Raw genomic sequence first — 9,412 nt, forward strand, 5'->3', positions numbered from 1 at the left:
TCTAAGCATATTAAAACAGGCCAGTGCTAATGGTAAATTTCAGCTAGAGCCGTCCCCAGTGTGACGGCCTCAAGTCTTCCGTACGATTGAGGCCTCAATTCATATGTCAATGCCACAGTATTGCCAGTGCGGGGCGACACCCTAATCCAGAGAGATCCATCTTCCCTGAAAGCTGGCTTCCCTCTCAAGGTGTGTTCTTATGGGCCACCACCAGCCACCACCAGTTCTCTTGGGCTTCAGGAGCCAAAAAAAATGGCCGTGTTCATGGTGGCTGCTTCCGCACTCTCTGCACACCTTCCCTTCCACTGCCTGGCAAAACTTCCATGGTTCATGCAAGGTGTTGACTAGGAAGAGTTCCTAGTTCTTTCCCTGTGCTAAACAGAGAGGAGAGCTCCTCTCGCAAGACCAGCCTCTTGAATGTTCCACCCCTTCCATCTCTTCACTCCAGGTAACAGAGCCCAAGCCTTCGCACTGGGGCTTGCTGGAGACACACACCACCCCTGGAGTTCTCCTCATTCCTAGCCACCACACTTTTTTTTTTTTTTTTTTTATACGGTTTTTTTTTTTGTGGAACCATTGTTTCTTTTTAAGTCTTTTATTGAATTTGTTACAATATTGCTTCTGCTTTTTGTTTTGGGGGTTTTTTTTGGCCGTGAGGCATGTGGGATCTTAGCTCCCCGACCAGGGATGGAACCTGTACCCTCTGCTTTGGAAGGCGAAGTCCCAACCACTGGACCGCCAGGGAAGTCCCCACCCCACTTCTATTGTCTCACCTCTAAAGCATTTCCTATAATAGAGCCTCTGCAAGTGCCTATTAATAAACTATTTGTGGAAGTTTGGCCTCTGATGCTTTCTCTGGTGCCTTCTTCGTTGCTCCAGGCTTCAGGAGAACCTCTGCAAATGTGCTTTCCCAAACCCTTTTCCTCTGAGACAGAGTGTGCTGAGGCTCTTTCGAGTTGGTCTGGGCTGCAGATAACGATCCCTAAACCATACATGAGCCTTTGGAGCGAATTGAACATGGATGGGTCCATCTGATCTAGAAACTGATTTTAACTGATCAGGGAAGCCAAATTGTAAAGGCTCGATCCAGGGGCAGTCCCTACCTTTCTTGGTTCCTAACCAGTTCCTGCTTTCCCTCACTCTGTGTAAGGAATAAATAAGCAGTCACAAAATGTCCCTGAAATGTGGATATCCATAAGAATTAGGTTTTAAAATGATTTCCTGCTCAGGATGCGGCCTGCATGAAAAAAATAAATAGAAGAAACAATAGTAAATATAAGGACAAAGTAAGTAGTTAAACTTGAAAGCAAGTTTTGCTCCACAAAAACTGTGATGGAGCTGTGGTTGGATTTTTTTTTTTTCTCTTAAAGAGAAGGGGAAAAAATTATCGATAGTGAAAAGGAAGTGATCTGATTTGTTGAAATGTTTGGTCTAGAGGACTACTCCATATACAGTCAGATGCAAAGTTGTCTCTGACTTTCTGAATATATTATGCCTTTGAGTATACTGTGTTACTGATTTTCTATATGTTTTAGTTTCACTTTCTTTTTCTTTTTCTTTTGGTATATGTTAAACCAATTTGTCCTACGTGCTAGAACTAGCTAGTTTTGGAGCAGATATCTTTACAAGTTATATTAATTCTGAGGGTGTTGGGAAATATTGGCTAAATAATGCAGCTTTCAGTGTAATTTATACCCAGAAACCTTTGCATTAAAAGATTCCGGCTCAAAATATCTATTATGTTCATAGACAAATACATTGTTTTCTATTTTTGCAGGCATTTCCTGTTTAACTTTCACATACTCTGTGATGTAGGTGTGACTATTGTTTTGTTGATTTTTGTACTGGGACAAGCCAAAGCTCAGCAAAATCAAGTTCTTTTTCTTCTTTCTCTTCCCCTCCCCCTTGCCCCAAGGACACCATAAAAAGCCGGAATAGAATCAATGTTGGCTGCCTCCAAGCTTAATGTTCCATACCTTCGGTGAAGCCGGATGTTGGAGCACTTTTCATTTACCTTCTCGTTTAAGCAATCTAATTCTGAGTCAGGTAAATATGCTCAGGCCAAATTAAAACCAAGTGTTTGATATGCTTATTTTTAGAATGATTTTATTTACAGCAATTGCTTTCCTGTTTTTCATGCAATACATTGTGTTCTTAGCAGGGCAAAGAAGTCTATTTAAACACCCCTATCTGATGACTTAGTCCATTTTCTTTGCATCTGATGATAACATCTGGCAGTACCCGAAGTTCCAATCCCAAGTGATTCACATAATGCACAATGTTGCCCTTGTCTGGTCTTCTTTTAACTGGGACGGGCTAATAGGATTTGGGCTAAGGAAGTTTCACAATCTAGTAGTAGAATTTTAGATTTGGGAGGGACTTTACAGGTCATTTAGTTGCATATCCCACCCAATGCAAAAATCTCTTCCATAGCATACCTGCAGGTGACTGTCACCTCTTGTTCCCAGCCCCTTCAGGGACAGGGCCCTCCCAAAGGACAAGGCAGTTCATTTCACCTTTGAACACTGAATTGCTGGAGAGTTTTTCCTTATGCTGTCACGATGAGCTGAGATTTTTGTCTCTCTGTAACTACTACCCATTGGTTCTAATTTGGTCATGAGATGACAAATTATCTTATGGTCATACAATTCAAATTGATCATAACATTCAAATTCTTTCACACAATGAAAACGTAAATAGTTCTCATACTGCCTCCTAGGAAGATGACTTTTTTATGGGTAAACATTTCTTGTTCCTTTAATTGTTCCTTATCCTTTTGTGGCTTATGTAATTGAGATTCTTTAATTTGTCAGAGGCAGAAATCCCAGTTCAAAATGGCTCCATTAAGAAAAAAAAGTATTGGCTTACATAACTGGAAAGTCCAGAGGAAGAGGCAGCTTCTGGCCCAGCTAAAGCCATCAAGGCCTGGTCTCCTTCGCCATCTGTGCCATTCAGAGTCCCATCAGGAGGGAGAAACCACACAATCGTTTGAACAGGAAAAGTTTAACCTAAAGAATTATTCACTTTGCTGTCCACCTGAAACCAACACAACATTGTAAACCAACTATATTTCAATAACAATTATAAAATAGTGAAAAAAAAAGAATTATTACCTGTAACAGGAGATTGGAGTAACATGGGAATGGCCGGCAAGAAGTAAACCGTCCTGAAGAATGCAGGAAGTGTGGGTATATGGAGCAATACTCCTGGGGCTGATATAGAACACCCAAGAAAGATCTAGGCATTCCCATCTCCCCACCTGAGATCCAGATCTTGTTGGAGAGGGCACAGCTGTATCTCACTGATAGGCAAATAAGTTACTGTCATGCTGTTTCAGTGGAACTTGCTGGAAATCTTCCCCCTGCAACTTACTGGAAATTCATCCCCATAGTGCTGGGGAAAGCTGTTCATGAGGAAGTGTATCTGAAGTAGGTGCCAGGGTAAGCTGCTGGCCACTGGGTGCTGCTGGCACTGAAGGAGCAGATACTAGCAAAGCCATCGATGTTGCAAGTGGCAGACATGGGAGAAGTGGCCCCCATTCCCAGTGAACACATGGAACTGGGAAGCAGAACCCTTTCTTCTGCCATGTTTCTCCAGTGCTCTCTATTGACAAAGTGTAATATCATGACAGCTGGTAAAGAAAACTATGTAAGGACCCACTACATTTTTGTAGAATAGACAATAAAGGGTGAATTTGGAGCCAAGAGGTAATCTGTTGTTAACTGGCACACCACTTTTACATTCTGTTCCTCTCTTTAGGCTCTATACACATTCTCCTTCTGGTGGCAAGATGGCTGTCAGAAGTTCCAGGCTTTTATTCCTTTCTTCTGATGACCCCACTGGGAAGAGAATATGTCTCTTCCCCAACATTGTACCAGGTTAAGTTTAATTGATTCTAGTTTGTCAAGCTTGTATCATCTGTTCATTCCTGAACCAATCACAGTATTCAGATGGTTCTGTTGCTCTGATTGACCAGCTCTGAAATATCCTACTCCTGGAAGAAGGGGTGAGTCAACCTTACCCCTATCAAATGTACAGTGAAAATTCCATGTAAGATCCAACATTTTTTTATATATAAATTTTACTTTATTTTATTTTTGACTGTGTTGGGTCTTCATTGCTGCATGGGCTTTCTCTAGTTGAGGCAAGCAGGGGCTACTCTTCATTGTGGTGCATGGGTTTCTCATCACAGTGGCTTCTCTCGTTGTGGAGCACGGGCTGTAGGTGCATGGGCTTCAGTAATTGTGGCACGCCGGCTCAGTAGTTGTGGCTTGCAGGTTCTAGGGCACAGGCTCAGTAGCTGTGGTGCACGGGCCTAGTTGCTTTGTGACATGTGGGACCTTCCTGGACCAGGGCTCGAACCTGTGTCCCCTGCACTGGCAGGTGGACTATTAACCACTGTGCCACCAGGGAAGCCCAGATCAAAATGTTGATACTAGAAGAAGGAGGAATGGCTAATAGGCAGGCAAAAATAGCACTGGTGGTTTTTAGGAGCAGAGAATGTGGAACAAGATAGATCTCAATCAACCAATGCCTCCATTTTCTCACCTGTAAAGTGGAAATAATAATAATGCCCATTTGAGCTGGAAGGGATAAATAAATGCCACACCTTAATTCCTGCCCAAATTTGGAAACAATTGAGAAATAGACTGAAGTGTTAATAGGGTGGAGAATAACATGTCAGCTTTATTACTGAGAGAAGTTGATGTTGAGTGGCACTCAGGGAATGATGTTGTCTCTGGTAGTGCTAAATAGCCACAGGGACCTGCCCCCACGCCCCACCACTCCCTGCCATGCAAATTGGCTACTGTAAAACTTACGCCATAGACATCAAGAAAGAGACAAAATCTTGTGTTCTTTGTAGGTAGACAAATCTCAAAGAGAGGGAGAGGAGTGAACTGATCCAGACATGCACAATTCCCTTTTTCTAAATTCCCAATAAAGGAAGTCATTTTTCCTCCCCTGGGGGTGTGAGGGTGGGACAAGTGAGGGTGGGACAAGAGGGCAAGAAAGTGATTCTAGCAGATCTCCATCTACTTTTCCTAACTTTGTGTTCTCCCAATCAGTTGGGTTTACCTATTAAGACTAGGGTCAACCAAGGTTTTAGCTACCCCCTTAGAAGAGGAGATAAGGGGTCTATCAGAGCTGGCTCCTTCCTTTATGACTCTGCTCTCTCAATTCCAACCCACTGTTCCTTTGGGCTTTCTCCTGGACACTTATAATACTTTAAACTTGCATTATTTGTCAACATTTAAAGGAGCAAATGATATCACATAAAAGTCCCATTTCCAATTTCTTTGGGGAAAAAAGTCAAGCAGCTTGGGACCCTCATTCTTACATGAAAATAATCAGTTGAAGCTGAGAAGTGGCCACCAACTTCAGATGGATCATGGTCTCTCCTGTTGCTGTGGTCACTACTACTCTAGTTATTACAACTAACCGCCTCACTCATTTACCTACCAGCCTGGCCAATGTAGGCATTTAAATTTGTAACTCCCTATGCTAGATTCTTATGATTGGTGCCTGCCCTGTCGTTCTGGGTAGCCTGGTTAAACCAGGTGGACACCTATCTGTACTCTTTTAGGTGGGGCTGGTAAACACTTACCAAGTACAGCCTACAAGGGCCCAGGCAAAGGCTGTTCTATTTCTACGACTCTTAAACGAATAAAATGAGCATAGGCATCTTACCTTTGCATTTAAGCATTGCTGCAATGGTCCATTATAATCACCATGCAGAAAAGATTTTAGAATGTCCACATTCACAATCATAAACTTCAAATCAAAGCACACACAATTAAACCCTATAATACTCGTAGTATTTATACGAAAAGGTGAGGAAGGGGAATTTGCTAGTAACTACTATTGGGAGATAATTCTCCATGTATCTTTCTTGTTTCTTCATGGCTTGCAAGCAGAGATACTGACTTCCCTTTAATCTGGATTATCTTTCTTAGCTTCATCTAAGGAAGTTTATATAGTGAACAGCCTTGGAAGATATAGTGTCTCCCTATAGAGCAAAGAGTACAGTTCAGTATAATAAAGATGATGCCTCACTTATCTGGAGCAAATGGCCATATATATATATATATAGTCTATATAGATATAGATATAGATATAGATCCATTACAAAAGATTCATGTTTTCTAGTTTCCTAGTCTTAAGCTTCCCCTCCTGTAAGTTACCCCACCATGTGTTCAGTTGCCGTCAGTTCCTCTTCATATCACACTGACAGCTGTGTTTCTTTCTCTCCTTTTTTAAAAGTGGAGTATAATTGACCTACAACACTATGTTATTTCAGATGTAAACATAGTGATTCAATATTTCTATATATTACTGATACTGTGTATAAAATAGGTAACTAATGAGAACCTGCTATATAGCACAGGGAACTCTACTCAATGCTCTGTGGTGACCTAAATGGGAAGGAAATCCAAAAAAGAGGGGATATATATATATATGTATAGCTGATTCACTTTGCTGTACAGTAGAAGCTAACACAATATTGTAAAACAATTATACTCCAATAAAAATTAAGAAAAAAACAAAAAAAATCTTTCTGTACATTACTAAGTGATCATACAAGTCAGTTACCATCTGTCATCATACAAAGTTATTGCAATATTATTGACTATATGCCCCATACTGGACATTTCATCCCCATGACTCATTTGTTTTGTAACTAGAATTTTGTACCTCTTGATCTCCTTCACTTTTTTCACTCATCCCCCCACCCACCTGCCCTCTGGGAACCACCTGTTTGTTCTCTATATCTATGAATCTGTTTCTTTTTTTGTTATATTTGTTCATTTGTTTTGTTTTTTACTTTCCATGTATAAGTGAAATTATATGGTATTTGTCTTTCTCTGTCTTATTTCACTTAGCATAATGTCCTCTAAGTCTATCCATGTTTTTGCAGATGGCAAGATTTCATTCTTTTTTATGGCTGAGTAATTTCCACTTTATATATATGTATACACACATATACACATATATGCCATTATCTCTATCCATTATCTATTGATGGGCACTTCTGGTTGCTTCCATGTTGGCTATTAATGCTGCAATAAACATAGGGGTGAATACAGTGCATATATCCTTTCCAATTAGTGTTTAGGTTTTCTTTGGGTAAATACCCAGAAGTGGAATTGCTAGATCATATGATAGTCTTATTTTAAATTTTTTGAGGAAACTCCATTCTGTTTTCCATAGCAGCTGCACCAATTTACATTTCCACCAACAGTGCACTAGGGTTTCCTTTTCTCCACATCCTTGCCAACACCCGTTTATCTTGTCTTTTTGATGATAGCCATTCTGACAAGTGTGAGGTGTTACGTCATTGTGGTTTGGATTTGCATTTCTCTGATGATTAGTTATGCTGAGCATCTTTTCATGTATCTGTTGGTTATCAATATGTCTTCTTTGGACAAGTGTCTATTCAGGTCCTCTGTCCATTTTTTAATCAGGTTGTTTGATTTTTTTGATGTTGAGTTGTACGAGTTCTTTATATATTTTGGATATTAACTCCTTATCAGATATATTGCTTGCAAATATGTTCTCTCATTCAGTAGGTGGACTTTTCATTTTGTTGACATTTTTCTTTGTTGTACAAAAGCTTTGTATTTGATATAGTCCCATTTGTTTATTTTTTGGTTTTGTTTTCCTTGCCTAAGGAGACAGATCCAAAGATAATACTGCTACAACTGGTGACAAAGAGTGTACTGCCAATGTTTTCTTCTAGGAGTTTTATGGTTTCAGATCTTACCTTTAAGTCTTTAATCCATTTTGATTTTATTTTTGTATATGGTGTAAGAAAGTAGTTCATTTTGATTCTTTTGCATGTAGCTGTCCAGTTTTCCCTACACCATTTACCGAAGACACTGTCCATTCCCCAGTGTATATTCTTGCCTCCTTTGTCATGGGTTAATTGACCATATATGCTTAGGTTTGTTTCTGGGCTCTCTATTCTGTTCCATTGATCTAGATGTCTGTTTTTATGCCAGTATCATACTGATTTGATTACAGTAGTTTTGTAGTATAGTTTGAAATCAGGGAGTATGATACCTCCAGCTCCGTTCTTTCTCAAGATTGTTTTGATGAATCAGGGATTTTAGTGTTTCCATACAAATTTTCTTTCTAGTTCTGTGAAAAATGCCATTGGTATTTTAATAGGGACTGCATTGAATCTGTAGATTGCTTTGAGTAGCATGGGCATTTTAACAATATTAACTCTTCTAATCCAAAACACAGGATACCTCCCCATTTCTTGGTATCATTTTCAATTTCCTTCATCAGTGTTTTACAGTTTTCAGAGTATAGGTCTTTCACCTCCTCGGTTAAGTTTATTTCTGAGTATGTTATTCTTTTTAATGCAATTATACATTAAATTGTTTTCCTGTCTTCTCTCTCTCTCTTTTTTTTTCTTTTTTTTTTTGACCACACCACATGGCATATGGGATCTTAGTTCTCTGACCAGGGATTGAACCCGCACCCCCTGTAATGGAAGTGTGGAGTCTTAAACACTGGACTGCTGCAGAAGTCCCTCCTTCTTTCTCTTTTTAAAGTTCATTGTTAGTGTATAGGAAAGCAACAAATTTCTGTGTATTAATCTTGTATCCTGCAACTTTACTGAATTCATTTATTAATTCAAATATATATATTTCAAATATATATATATATGTTTCTGTATCTGCAAATAGTGACAGTTTTACTTCTTCCCTTCCATTTTAGATGACATGTTTTTCTTTTTCTTGTCTGATCTCTGTGGCTAGGCCTTCCAGTACTACGTTAAATAGAAGTGGCAAGAGTGTATGTTGAATTTTGTCAAAAGGTTTTTCTGCATCTATTGAGATTATCATATGATTTTTATTCTTCATTTTGTTAATGTGGTGTATGATATTGATTGATTTACAGATATCAAACCATCCTTGCATCTCTGGGATAAATCCCACTTGATCATGGTGTATGATCCTTTTAATGTATTGTTGGATTGGGTTTGGTAACATTTTGTTGAGGATATTTGCACCTATGTTTGTCAGGGATATTGGCCTGTAGGTTTCTCTTTTTGTGGTGTCTTTGTCTGGTTTTGGTGCCAGGGTGATGCTGGCCTCCTAGAATGAGTTTAGAAGTGTTTCTTCCTCTTCAATTTTTGGAATAGTTTGAGGATAGTTGTTAACTTTTCTATAAACATTTGGTATAATACGCCTGTGAAGCCATCTGGTCCTAGGCTTTTGGTTGTTGGAATTTTTTAAAATTACTGATTCAGTTTCATTACTGGTAATTGGTTGTTAATATTTTCTATCTCTTCCTCATTCAGTCTTGGGAAGTTGTATCTTTCTAGGAATTTATCCATTTCTTCTGGGTTGTCCATTTTATTGGCATATAATTGTTTGTAGTAATCTCTTATGACCCTTTG

Source organism: Mesoplodon densirostris, chromosome 13 (genome assembly GCF_025265405.1).
Source record: "Mesoplodon densirostris isolate mMesDen1 chromosome 13, mMesDen1 primary haplotype, whole genome shotgun sequence".
Taxonomy (NCBI): domain Eukaryota; kingdom Metazoa; phylum Chordata; class Mammalia; order Artiodactyla; family Ziphiidae; genus Mesoplodon; species Mesoplodon densirostris.